The sequence below is a fragment of the Rattus norvegicus genome, chromosome 3 (genome assembly GCF_036323735.1).
Source record: "Rattus norvegicus strain BN/NHsdMcwi chromosome 3, GRCr8, whole genome shotgun sequence".
Lineage (NCBI taxonomy): Eukaryota > Metazoa > Chordata > Mammalia > Rodentia > Muridae > Rattus > Rattus norvegicus.
In genome coordinates this window covers 74,804,118-74,815,553 of record NC_086021.1, presented here as the reverse complement: position 1 = coordinate 74,815,553, position 11,436 = coordinate 74,804,118, and the positions used below count along the sequence as shown (strand labels likewise).

General features: G+C 45.8%; 1 long non-coding RNA gene across 2 annotated transcripts; it reads right to left on the bottom strand.

The window, feature by feature from the left end:
* Positions 1-3,997: 3,997 nt before the first annotated feature.
* On the bottom strand, positions 3,998-11,436 carry LOC108350390 (uncharacterized). 2 transcript variants are annotated; one of them, XR_010064802.1, is made up of 3 exons: positions 6,746-11,436; positions 5,358-5,503; positions 3,998-5,277 (listed from the first exon to the last, which is right to left on the bottom strand). It is a non-coding gene; the product is annotated as an uncharacterized LOC108350390 (long non-coding RNA). The 2 variants fall into 2 exon arrangements; XR_010064801.1 differs by having other exon boundaries at positions 3,998-5,503; positions 6,746-7,083; positions 11,041-11,436.

The following is an 11,436-nucleotide window of genomic DNA, read 5'->3' as shown; positions in this document are numbered from 1 at the left end:
GAATGTGCTGCAGCTGGAGATATGACTGGGTTGCTAAGAGCACTGAATGCTTTCTCAGAGGCCCTGGGTTCAGTTCCCAGCACCCTCATGGCAGCTTGCAACCATTTGTAACTCCACTTCTAGGGGATCTGACACTCTTCTGGTCTCCAAGAGCATCCAGCACACATGTGGTACATAGATACACATCCAGGCAAAGCACTCAAACACAATAGGGGCTGAAAAAATGGCCCAGTGGTTAAGAACACTGACCACTCTTCTAGAGGTCCTGAGTTCATTTCCCAGAAACCATATGGTGGCTCACAACCTTCTGTAATGGGATCTGATGCCCTCTTCTGGTGTGTCTGAAGTCAGTGACAGTGTACTCATATTTAAAAAGGAAGGAAGAAAGAAAGAGAGGAAGAAAGAAAGAAAGGAAGAAAGAAAGAAAGGAAGAGGGAGGAATGGCTGCTGAATGAAACAGAAAAGTTCTTAACGTTTGACTAAACTCATCAGCACTGGCTGTACATGGCTTAGAAGAGTGTGGAGAGCATGTTCATGAATGTGCCCTTGCCAGTGTGAACTGAGATTTAGTCTAAGGGTGGGTGGGTGGTTAACTAGAGGTAGATCCCAGGTTTGTTGGAGATAACGAATGTGGTGGATTGAATATGCTTGGCCCAGGAAGTGGCACTATTAGAAAGTGTGGCCTTGTTGGAGGAAGTGTGTCACTGTGTGTGTGGGCTTTAAGACCCATGTCCTAGCTGCCTGGAAGCCAGTCTTCTCTTATTGGCCTTCAGATGAAGATGTAGAACTCTCAGCAGGCTCCATGCCTGTCTAGATGCTGCCATGTTCCTGCTTTGATGATAAAATGGACTGAATGTCTGAACCTGTAAGCCAGCCTTGGCCGTCGTATCTGTTCACACAGTAAAACCCTAACTAAGAAAGGGAAGAATAAGGTAGAGAAGGGAGGACGGCTGTGGACTCCTCATCTTCTGCTTTCCTCTCTACAGATACAGATACCCATCTGACAGTGGCTGTAACTGCTGTGCTGTGCAGCTGAGAAAGGAATCAGACCTCTTCTTTAACTCAACGGCAGCAGCTCTGTCGATTTAGAAACAAACCGATGAGTCTAATAGTATTCCTCATACTTCCAAGTCTCCTCCCTTGCGTGCTTGTCTGCTTTTTAATTATTTATGAGCTACGTTCTTTGAGTGTAAGACCCGCACAGAACTCATTAGGAAGCCCAGGTAGTCAAACTCCCCAGGCTCCCAAACTCAGGTGTGCTTCCTTAGCATTTACTTATTTGTTTGTTTTAAGATGGGCTCTCCAAGAAGCCTTGGCTGGTCTAGAGCTCACTATGTAGATAAGGCTGGCCTCAAACTCAGAGGTCTTCCTGCCTCTGCCCTTCAAGTGCTGGGATTAAAGTCACGTGTAACCTCTGTTTCTTAGCCTTTAAAAGTCTGACTTCTCCGTATTTATCTTTAGCCATTGCCAGACCAGATGATCTAGCCTTTCACCAGTAGCCATGCTCCAAGCCCACCATTCACAGTACATGCCCCGTGCCTCTTCTGTTTGCTCTTCTCTTTCTGGATACATGGTCTCTCACCAAAGCCTATCACACTGCCAGGTTATATTCCTAAAGTCACACTTACAGTGTTATGCCGACTGCCTCTTAGAAAATGGGCAGGCGTTTCTATATTGTCCTTCACTGACAAAGTAAAAGGCATTCCTGGGGCAGCCATTGGCCCCAAACTAAGAGCAGTCGTTCATTGTGGTACCATTGTGGTAGGCAGAGAATGGCCTTAGCCTAAACCAATCTTCATTACTGTTCCTGTATACTTTCTGTAAAAATAAATAAATAAATAAATAAATAAATAAATGGAGGGGTGTAATTATTTATATTCCATCCTTAATTATTTTTATAGAATAATTTACATTTCCAATTCATACGCCAAGAGCGGATGCACTCCTATGGTGCCCAGTATTTTGAAAACATTCCATTCGAGCACCAGTGGAAGGGGAAGCCCTGGGTCCTGCTAAAACTGAACCCCCAGTGAACTAGACTGTTGGGGGGAGGGCGGCAATGGGGGGAGGGTTGGGAGGGGAACACCCATAAGGAAGGGGAGGGGGGAGGGGGATGTTTGCCCGGAAACCAAAGAATTATTATTAAGTATTAAATAAATTAAAAAAAAGAAATGTATATAAGAAATACTCAAGTTAATAAAAAAAAAAAGAAAAAAAAAAAGAAAACATTCCATTCATAGTGCAGACTCCGAAGGGTATTCTGCCTTACATGGTTTGTGTACTCAAATGGTCTTAGCCCATTGTGTACTCAATGGGCTGATGAAGGTACAACCCCTCACAGCATTGAGTGTCAGCATTATGAATACAATGAGTTTGACTGCTATCATCTTCTCTTGCGGATCCAAAACACGAAAACAATTCGACAACAATTTGACAACGGTAGAGTCACTCACAGAACATTAACCAGGTTCAGTTTCACAATTAAGGAGGCCGCAGAGAGAGGAAAAAGTAGCTGTTTTCTTAAAGATTTGTTATCTACTGATTGTAACGCACCTGGCACGGCCACAGAATCCATTTTATAAACAGTAATAGCATCTGTGCCAATAAAACCCTGAACACCGTGGAAAACCGCCTTCTAGAAACCTCTCCAAAAAGCTCAAGGACACTTGTACTGTGAAGAGGTTGAGAAAAAACCAAGGTACCGGTGAGCCAAGCCACCTCAGGAGGCTCCGAAGTGGGAAGTCAACTGAATGATGTAGACTTCTGAGTCTTTGGTTTTGGGGACTTGCTATGTAGACCAATGGCATTAGGCTCTCTGGGAGCAAAGACTGGGAGCCATTGTTTCCAGTGCCCAGAGCCTCTGGGATAGGAAGGGTGATGTCTAGGCCTTTTAAGAAGCAACGGAGAGTCCAAGCACTTGGTCACAGTAGTAGGTGCTACAAAGCGGGTTTGGGTAAGCTTCTGTTGGTGGGACTGACTCCATCCAGCAGCCCTGAGGGCATGGGCAGAGGGACCTGTTTATTCACTGATTGTCAGTTCTTCTCTAAAGCAACTCCAGGGAGGCAGGCAGGAAATCATACAACAATATCTTATACTAAGAAAATTTACAAGTTTTCTTTGCCTTCTGTTTCAGGGAACACATTTTCCTTTTGTCCCCTGGAGCACTGCCACTCCCAACCCCCAAACTTAGGCAGGCTGTGAAACCTAATCCACTAGCACTCTTTTTTTTTTTTTTTAAGATTTTATTTATTTTTATTTATGAGTATACTATAGGTATCTTCACACACACCAGAAGAGGGCACCAGATTCATTACAGATGGTTGGGAGCCACCATGTGGTTGCTGGGATTTGAACTCAGGACCTCTGGAAGAGCAGTCAGTGCTCTTAACCGCTGAGCTATCTCTCCAGCCCTCCACTAGCACTCTTAAAGGCATGGCTGACCAAGCCCCGGACTGAGCAGTGATAAGAATGGCGGCTTCCTCACTCGGCCATCAATCAGCCCGATTGCCTTAGAGCTCAGAGTCACAGCAGGAAAACACCTGCCTGCTCATTACTTCTGCTTCTCACTTCCTTGGCCTAATTTCAAGTCATTACTCTTGCCTCTGCAGGGATGGGCCGAAGCTCCCATCTGCAGGAAGGAGATGCTCCCGAGTGTGCTTGGCACACACAGACAGACAGACAGACAGACAGGCACGCACGCACACACACACACGCACCCATGCGCCTGCACATAGGAGCTAGAAAAAGGTGCACAGTGGACACGGCTTAGTGTCTGTGCCAAGCAGCTCCACCAGTGTTCTTTCCATGCCAGACATTCTTCCTCCACCTCTTCCTCCTCCTCTTCTTCAAGGCATGTGCCCCGTGATGGCGTCACACACCTTTAACCCCAGCACTCAGAAGGCAGAGGCAGGTGGATCTCTGAGTTGGAGCCTGGTCTTCAGAGCAAGAAACCTTATCTTGAAAAAAAAAAAACCAAACCCCTCAAAAACCCAAATCCCAAACCAAAAAGAGTATATTTAAAGCCAGACGGAGGGGCTAGAGAGATGGCTCAGCGGTTGAGAGCACTGACTGCTCTTCCGGGGGTCCTGGGTTCAAATCCCAGCAACCACATGGTGGCTCACAGCCATCTGTGATGAGATCTGATGCCCTCTTCTGGTGTGTCTGGAGACAGTTATAGTGTACTTACACATAAAATAAATAAATAAATATTTAAAAAAAAAAAGCCAGACGGAGAAGGGCTGGGACATAGCTTAGTTGATTCAAGCTTGTGTGATGTGCACGAAGCCTTGGATCCCCCCCTCCCCCAGTCCCATATAAACAGGGGATGGTGGTGCACACCCCTGCAATCTCAGCAGCACTTGGGAGTTGTAGGTAGGAGGTGCATAGTTCAGAATCATATTTCGGCTACATAGTGAGTTGGAGGCCAGCTTAGGGTACATGAATCCATGTCTCAGGGAACAAAAGTGTGTCACTCTGTTAGTGTGGTATTCTTTCAAGTTTTTGTTAACACAGAGGCTCATAACTGGTCAAGATGTTGAGTGTTCAACTCTAAGGCATCTATCTCACCCCTGCATGGCTCGGGGATCATCTCAGAAGAAGGAGTGGTAAGCACGTGAGAGTGGGGATGGCGTGTGTTGAAACACTGTCTTCTGGACACGACGTGACTGATGTACTATGGACTCATAGCGGAAGTGACTGGCTGGACCTGTTACCATTCCATCACAACTGGGAGGGTCTCGTAAGGTCCCACCCCCAGTTAATGACTGCTAAAAGAGGAGGAGTCTTTTCTTCTCCAGTGGTGTAGCCACTGACAACTGTCTGGTAAGTAACCACATACCCCTACCCAGGCAAACAAACCTAGTTAAACTCAGTAGGAGGGGGAGGAAAAGGATTCAGAGTGAATGGAAGTGGAGTAAGTGAGGGTGAGGGAGGTGACTATGACCAGATACATTAACACACACACACACACACACACACACACACACACACACACACACACACACAGAGAGAGGGAGAGAGAGAGAGAGGGGGGGGGAGGGGGAGAGAGAGAGAGAGAGAGAGGGAGGGAGAGAGAGAGAGAGAGAGAGAGAGAGAGAGAGATCCCAAAGATCTGGTTTGTTTTTGTCAACTTGCCACAAACTAGAGTTATGTGGAAGAGGAGCCCTCAGTTAAAGAGTTACCTTCATCAGGGTTGGCCTGTCTGTCAGTGTCCCTAGGGCATTTTCTTAGTTGCTAGTGGATATACCAGGGTCCAGATCACTGTGGTCAGTGTCATTCCTGGGCAAAAGGGAATTTGTGAAGCAAGGGAGTAAACCTCTCCCACAGTCTCTGCTTTGGCTCCTCCTCCAGGTTCTTACCTCCAGCTCCTTCCCTGGGGGCTGTAACTCGTAAGCCAAGTAGGTTCTGGCCGCTGATAAAACCTGGAATCCACGTAAAGTTGGAAAGAGGAATCCACTCCACAGTGTTGTCATCTGAGCTCCACACACGTGCCATGGCATCACAGCTACACCGACAGTAACATACAGTTTTATATTATATTATTGTACAATAATAAAACAAAACTCAGAAGAAATTTCACAGCAGTGTAACTTGCAGGAGACAGAAGTGGGACCGGTTCCAGTGTCTACCGGTTGAGTAAATGTAGAGCCCCCTCCTGACAAAATTAAGCTTTGGACACAGAGAGCCTGACTCCTGGGCTGTGCCTTTAACCACTGCTTAGCACGGCCACATTCAGGGGCTACCGCTGCCCTTGGGTGCACAGTTGAAACCCACTGAGTCTCACTCTCTTACCCAAATAGCACTTATCTTGCAGGACTGGCAGGGAGCAAATTCATTGGTTGGCGCTGTTTCTCCTCTAGGCTGGTAATTAGCTCTGTCTACCTTGAGCACCTGGATAGAGAACCCGCCTGCTTATTTAATGATTAATTAAGGTAGATGCAGGAGTTTGTGGTTTGTCTCTTGCCTCCAAACAGACTCCACGATCTGGCAGAACACACCTAAAAAGTAATTAGTTCCGAAGATGACTCACTGGGGTCGCTTTTGGACAGAGTGACTTGTACTGTTTCTCAAGTTCAGACATTCCGGCTGGGGAGTTCATGGTCTGCTGAGCTTGTGTTTGTACTACTGTGGAAACTCTTTGCTGGAAGCACAAACCTCTTCACGGAAGCTACTGCAGTTAGAGCAGAGTCGACGGCCACTGGAACCAGCTTCTCTGATTGTATTTCTAATCTCAAATAAGGAAATCTGGACACTGACGGTGGATGGGTGGTTACTGGGAGCAGGAGTAGGTTTCAGGGTTGGCATGGAGTGATGAAAGACAGGATGAAATTAGTGACAGTTAGTGGTGGCTTATGACTCTGAGCACCTTTGTAAACCAGCCAGGAGGGAAGATGCACACCTTTAATCCCAACGTTCAAGAGGCAGAGGCAGAGGCAGGAGGATCTCTGAGTTGGAGGCCAGCCTGGTCTTCAGAGCTGGGTCCAGAAAAGCCAGGACCAGAGAAGCCCTATCTTGGGTGGGTTGGTGGGGCACCTTCAAAACCACCTTGTGCATTTTACATTTAAAAGAACGAGTTTTCAGGGATATATAAATATCAATTAATATGAAATGTACATTAGATACATAAAATCAAAACACTTCTTTGAGTCATGGCTGCATCTTCCCACAGCTCTCTATAAGCTGTGGTTGATGTGGCCGAGTGACAGTGACTGGAACCTGGACCCTGAGTGGCTGGTACAGCACTGACCTGAGCCTGGTGACCGTGAGGATGTGAAGAACTCAGTGCGAGTGGCTGTGAGGTGCCTGATACGAGCTGCTTCACTGTGGTGCAGAGAAAAGCCAACAATTGGAAGCTCTGGACGCCAGCAGATGTGGCTGGCGGAGTCCTTGGGGCCTCGTGAACTGCGCTATGGGGTCGAATCATCCTCAGTAAAGTGGAGACTGTTTCCAGGAATGGTGAGGACCAGCCTGCTGAGATGATGCTCTTAGTGATCTCCCGCCACTCATGATGGGCTGGTCCATCCCTTCCACAGCAGCATCAGTAAGGCTGCAGGGAGCCAGGCCTCTCTGGGCATCAGCCGTCTTCTGAGAGGGAAGGATTAAGGGAGAGGGGGAATCATAATATATCGGATGGCAACATGGCTGAACATCAGAAGAGGCTCCCAGAAGAAGTCAGAGTGGAGCTGAACCTGCCAACTGTTTCCCACTGACTATGAACTGGACAAGAATTCAAGTGAGCTGAGTGTCATGCCACACATCTTTAATCCCAGTATACGGGAAGAAGAGGAAGGTTGGATATCTGTGAGTTTGAGGCTAGCCTGTTCTACAGAGTTCCAGGTCATTCAGAGCTACATAGTGAGACCCTGTTTCAAAATAGCAGCAGCAGCAGCAGCAGCAGCAGCAGCAGCAGCAGCAGCAGCAGCAGCAGCAGCAAGAGTGTCGAGCCCAAACGGTTTCTTTTTTTTTATTTTTTTTATTTATTTTTATTTTTTTATTTTTTTTAATTTAGAGAATACTTTATTAGTTTTTGTAATCAAACCCACGTATATAAGACCTTACATATTTAATACAGTGTGTTACCCCTGTACAAATGGAAAAAACTTAAGTTCAACATTTCTAGACCAATATGGCTGTTAATTTCTGTACAGTGCCAACTCAACACAGTAAATGGGGATACTTTTTTCCAAAGTTGACAGCACAGGTAAAGTTTCAAAAAATTCAAATTATATATCTGTATATATATATTTATATTTATATAAAAAGACCAATAATAGCAGTGTGTTATGCATCAACAGCAGCAACAGCTTTTCCAGGTTCTGCAGTCATCTGAACAAAACTGTAGAGACATCCAGCATACTCCATTAAAAAAAAAAAAGTAAAAAAAACAAAACCTGAGAAAACAGCACAGTTCTGTTAATCTTGTGGTACCTGGCACCATTTTTTTTTAAATTAGCTTCTCAATCATCATCTGGAAAGAAAACATTCTGAGCAACATCATTAAAAACAGCTCTGATAAAGCACGGTCACTACTACGTATCATAAAGCAGGTACAAGCTATTTTACATCCACAGAGGTATGATACAGTACTGTCCTACATCTATAATACTAGAGGATACAATTTAAAAGGCATTATTTGAGACTTGATTCTACTTTTCCAGCAGAGGGCCCAAAGGATGGTGTGACACAGCTTTGTAAAGAAACATACTCTAGACAGGATTTCCTTTCACTAGTGGCACACTTCTAAGGATTCATTCTCTCCATGAATGTCAGCTAAAACCGTTATTAAAAAAATGAAATATCCCTAGAACAAAACCGTATAACCACCGGATTCACATGAAGATGACCTAGTGGAGACAAGCTGGACCTCACCTTACCAACAAGCTATCAAATCTGACCCAAACGGTTTCTAATGGGTGAGAAGATGATGGTTTGCAAAACCATTCAAGTTGTGGCTGTGCGGGCCGATGCCAAGAAATGAAGTGAGCATGGAGTCAGCGTCCCCAGGACACTCTTCCTGCCTGTTCATGCTTCTGCACCTCTTTCTCATGTGTGTCATATGGGCAACCTCTGTAGGAGCATAATAGTATGAGGGAAGGATTAAGAGAAGCGTTACAGGGCTGGAGAGATGGCTCTGTGGTTAAGAGCACTGACTGCTCTTCCAGGGGTCCTGAGTTCAATTCCCAGAAACCACATGGTGGCTCACAACCATCTGTAGCATCATGGTGGATCATCAGATGGGGCTCTCAAATGAGGCCAGCATAGAGCTGAACCTGCCAGCTGGTTCCCACTGTCTGTGACTGGACAAGAATTTCAAGCCAGCAGGGTGTCATGACACACACCTTTAACCCCAGAACCAGGAACAGTGTCCTCCAGACTCTCACCAGAGAGCAGCTGATCCTCATCAAAGTCTCCTGCTTACCTGGGGCTCCCATCTTCATGCTGGCATTTTGGCTCTTTGTGTTACTCCCTTCACAGAATCCATTAAGAACAGCACCTCTGGGTGCAGGGCGTTGGGTCAGAGGAATTGAGATGTAGCACTTCTAGCTTCCCCTAGTACTTGGCTTACTAAGGACCTGCTTGGGCAGAGGCCAGGGAGGGACCGTACTGAGGCAGTCAGTGAGAAGCCAGAGCCCATTTTTGTCCCTGTGGACTGCCCGACACTCTTCAGCAGTTGGGCTACGGAGGACATATTCATTCCAGTGGAAGATGAATGTAACCATCACTGTGAGTTAAAAACAAAAATAAAAACAGAAACAAAATTTCTTCCCTGACCCCAGTGGAGCAAACTCCAGAAGGTTGGGATCAATCTTGAATTAATATTATGTGTTAGATTTACTTTAAACAAATGCATGCACACGTGTGCACACACATACACATGATCCCTATACAGTATAGCATACACTCACAGCTATATACAAACACATGTATGTATGCACACGTATATATGTATAATACTAAATGAAACCTCTTCTAGGGTTTCTAGTGGCAGCTAAAAGAGTCTCATCTGTGGTCACCAAACAACAAACTGTTCCTCACACAAATACAGGATGAACTTGTTTTCTAAGAGATGGATCTGCTGTGCCTTACACTTTGAGCCTCTCTCCACCTTGACTTGTGACAGCAAAATGCCTCTTGATCATACACAAGCACACACTTGTATCGTGTCTGACTTCAGAATCATTGAACAGTTATTTTTGCCTATGCCACATGGGTCTAGTACCCACTTTAATTAGATTGATTTACGGGGGTTGAGGATTTAGCTCAGTGGTAGAGCGCTTGCCTAGGAAGCGTAAGGCCCTGGGTTCGGTCCCCAGCTCCAAAAAAAAAAGAAAAGAAAAAAAATTAGATTGATTTTCCAGATCAGTATAATAAAAGAACGACATGAGGGGGAGGAGGGAGAAAAGGAAGAGGCAATCAGCACAATTTGCTCGCCGTGTTTACAATTTTTGACTTACATGTATATGTATGACTCAGTACATACCATGAGTGTGCAGGTGCCATCAGAGGCCAGCCTGAGTTTACAGGTTGCTGTGAATAGCACAGCACAGAGCTGGGGATTGGACTTAGTCCTCTGGAAGAGCAGCAAGTGCTTATTTGCTGAGACGTCTGTCCAGTCCTGCTTGCCGGTTTTTAATCTACTAAGCTGGTAAAACTGAGCAAGTTTGATGTTCTTGTTGCTACAGTTAGGAGGAAATGGCTGCTTCTCAGGAACCATTAGGAGCAGGGTGGGGCTAAGTGTTAGGCTCTTGCTTAGCACATAGAAGGGTCTGTGCTCGAGTCACAGCGTACACACACACACACACACACACACACACACACACACACAGCAAAAAGTAAAAGCAAAAGCAAGAAGATATGATGATCATGCCTGTAGTCTCAGCATTTGGGAGGCTGAGGCAGGAGAATTGCCGTGAACTGGAGGTTATTCTGAACTGGAGTGAGGCTAGCCTGAGCTAATAACCCACCTTTAAAAACTACAGCAGAAGGGTTGGAGAGATGGCTCAGTGGTTAAGAGCACTGACTGCCCTTCTGAAGGTCTTGAGTTCAATTCCCAGCAACCACATGGTGGCTCACAATCATCTGTAATGTCCTCTTCTGGTGTGTCTGAAAACAGTGACGGAGTGCTCACATACATAAAATAAATACATCTCAAAAACTACAGCAGAATGAGAACAAGAACAATGAGGGGGCTGGAGAGATGACTCAGTGATTACAACAGCTGCTCCTCCAGGGGACCTGAGTTTGGTTCCCAGCACCACATAGTGTGGCTCACAATGATCCGTAGCTCCAGTTCCAGGGCATCTAATGCCTTCTTTTGGCCTCTGAGAGCACCATGTATTCACATGGTGCACATAGATGTAAGCAAATATTCATACACATTAAATAAAGTTAAAAATAAGAATTGCTTTATGGTATGAGATTACACATAAAACAAAACAAAACTGTTTGCATATTTCTGGGATTTTGCTTACACCTTCGTGGAGCCCAAGAGGAAGAGTCATGGTCAGGCAGACCATGCAAAGATGGTTGTGAGCGGCTCACCTTAGCATGGTGGACAGACAGTACCCCAGCCGCACTCTAGGACACAGGTTGCTATCATGTTTCCCACACTGAGTAAGTACAGTAACTGTTCAGCATCGGTGGGTTCTCTGCAGGGGTTCTCCATCAACGCCCTGCTTCGCTGACTGGCTTGTCTTCCTTAGGGTTCTACTGCTGGGAAGAGACACCATGACCAAGGCAACTCTTAGAAAGGAAATCATCCAATTGGGTCTGGCCTACAGTTTCAAAGGTTTAGTCCATTATCGTCATGGTGGGGAAACATGGCAGCCTCAAGTCAGACATGGTGCTGGAGAGGAGCTGAGAGTTCTACACCTAGATCCACAGGCGTCAGAAATGAATGCCACACTGGGCCTAGCTTGAGCATGTAGGAGACCTCGA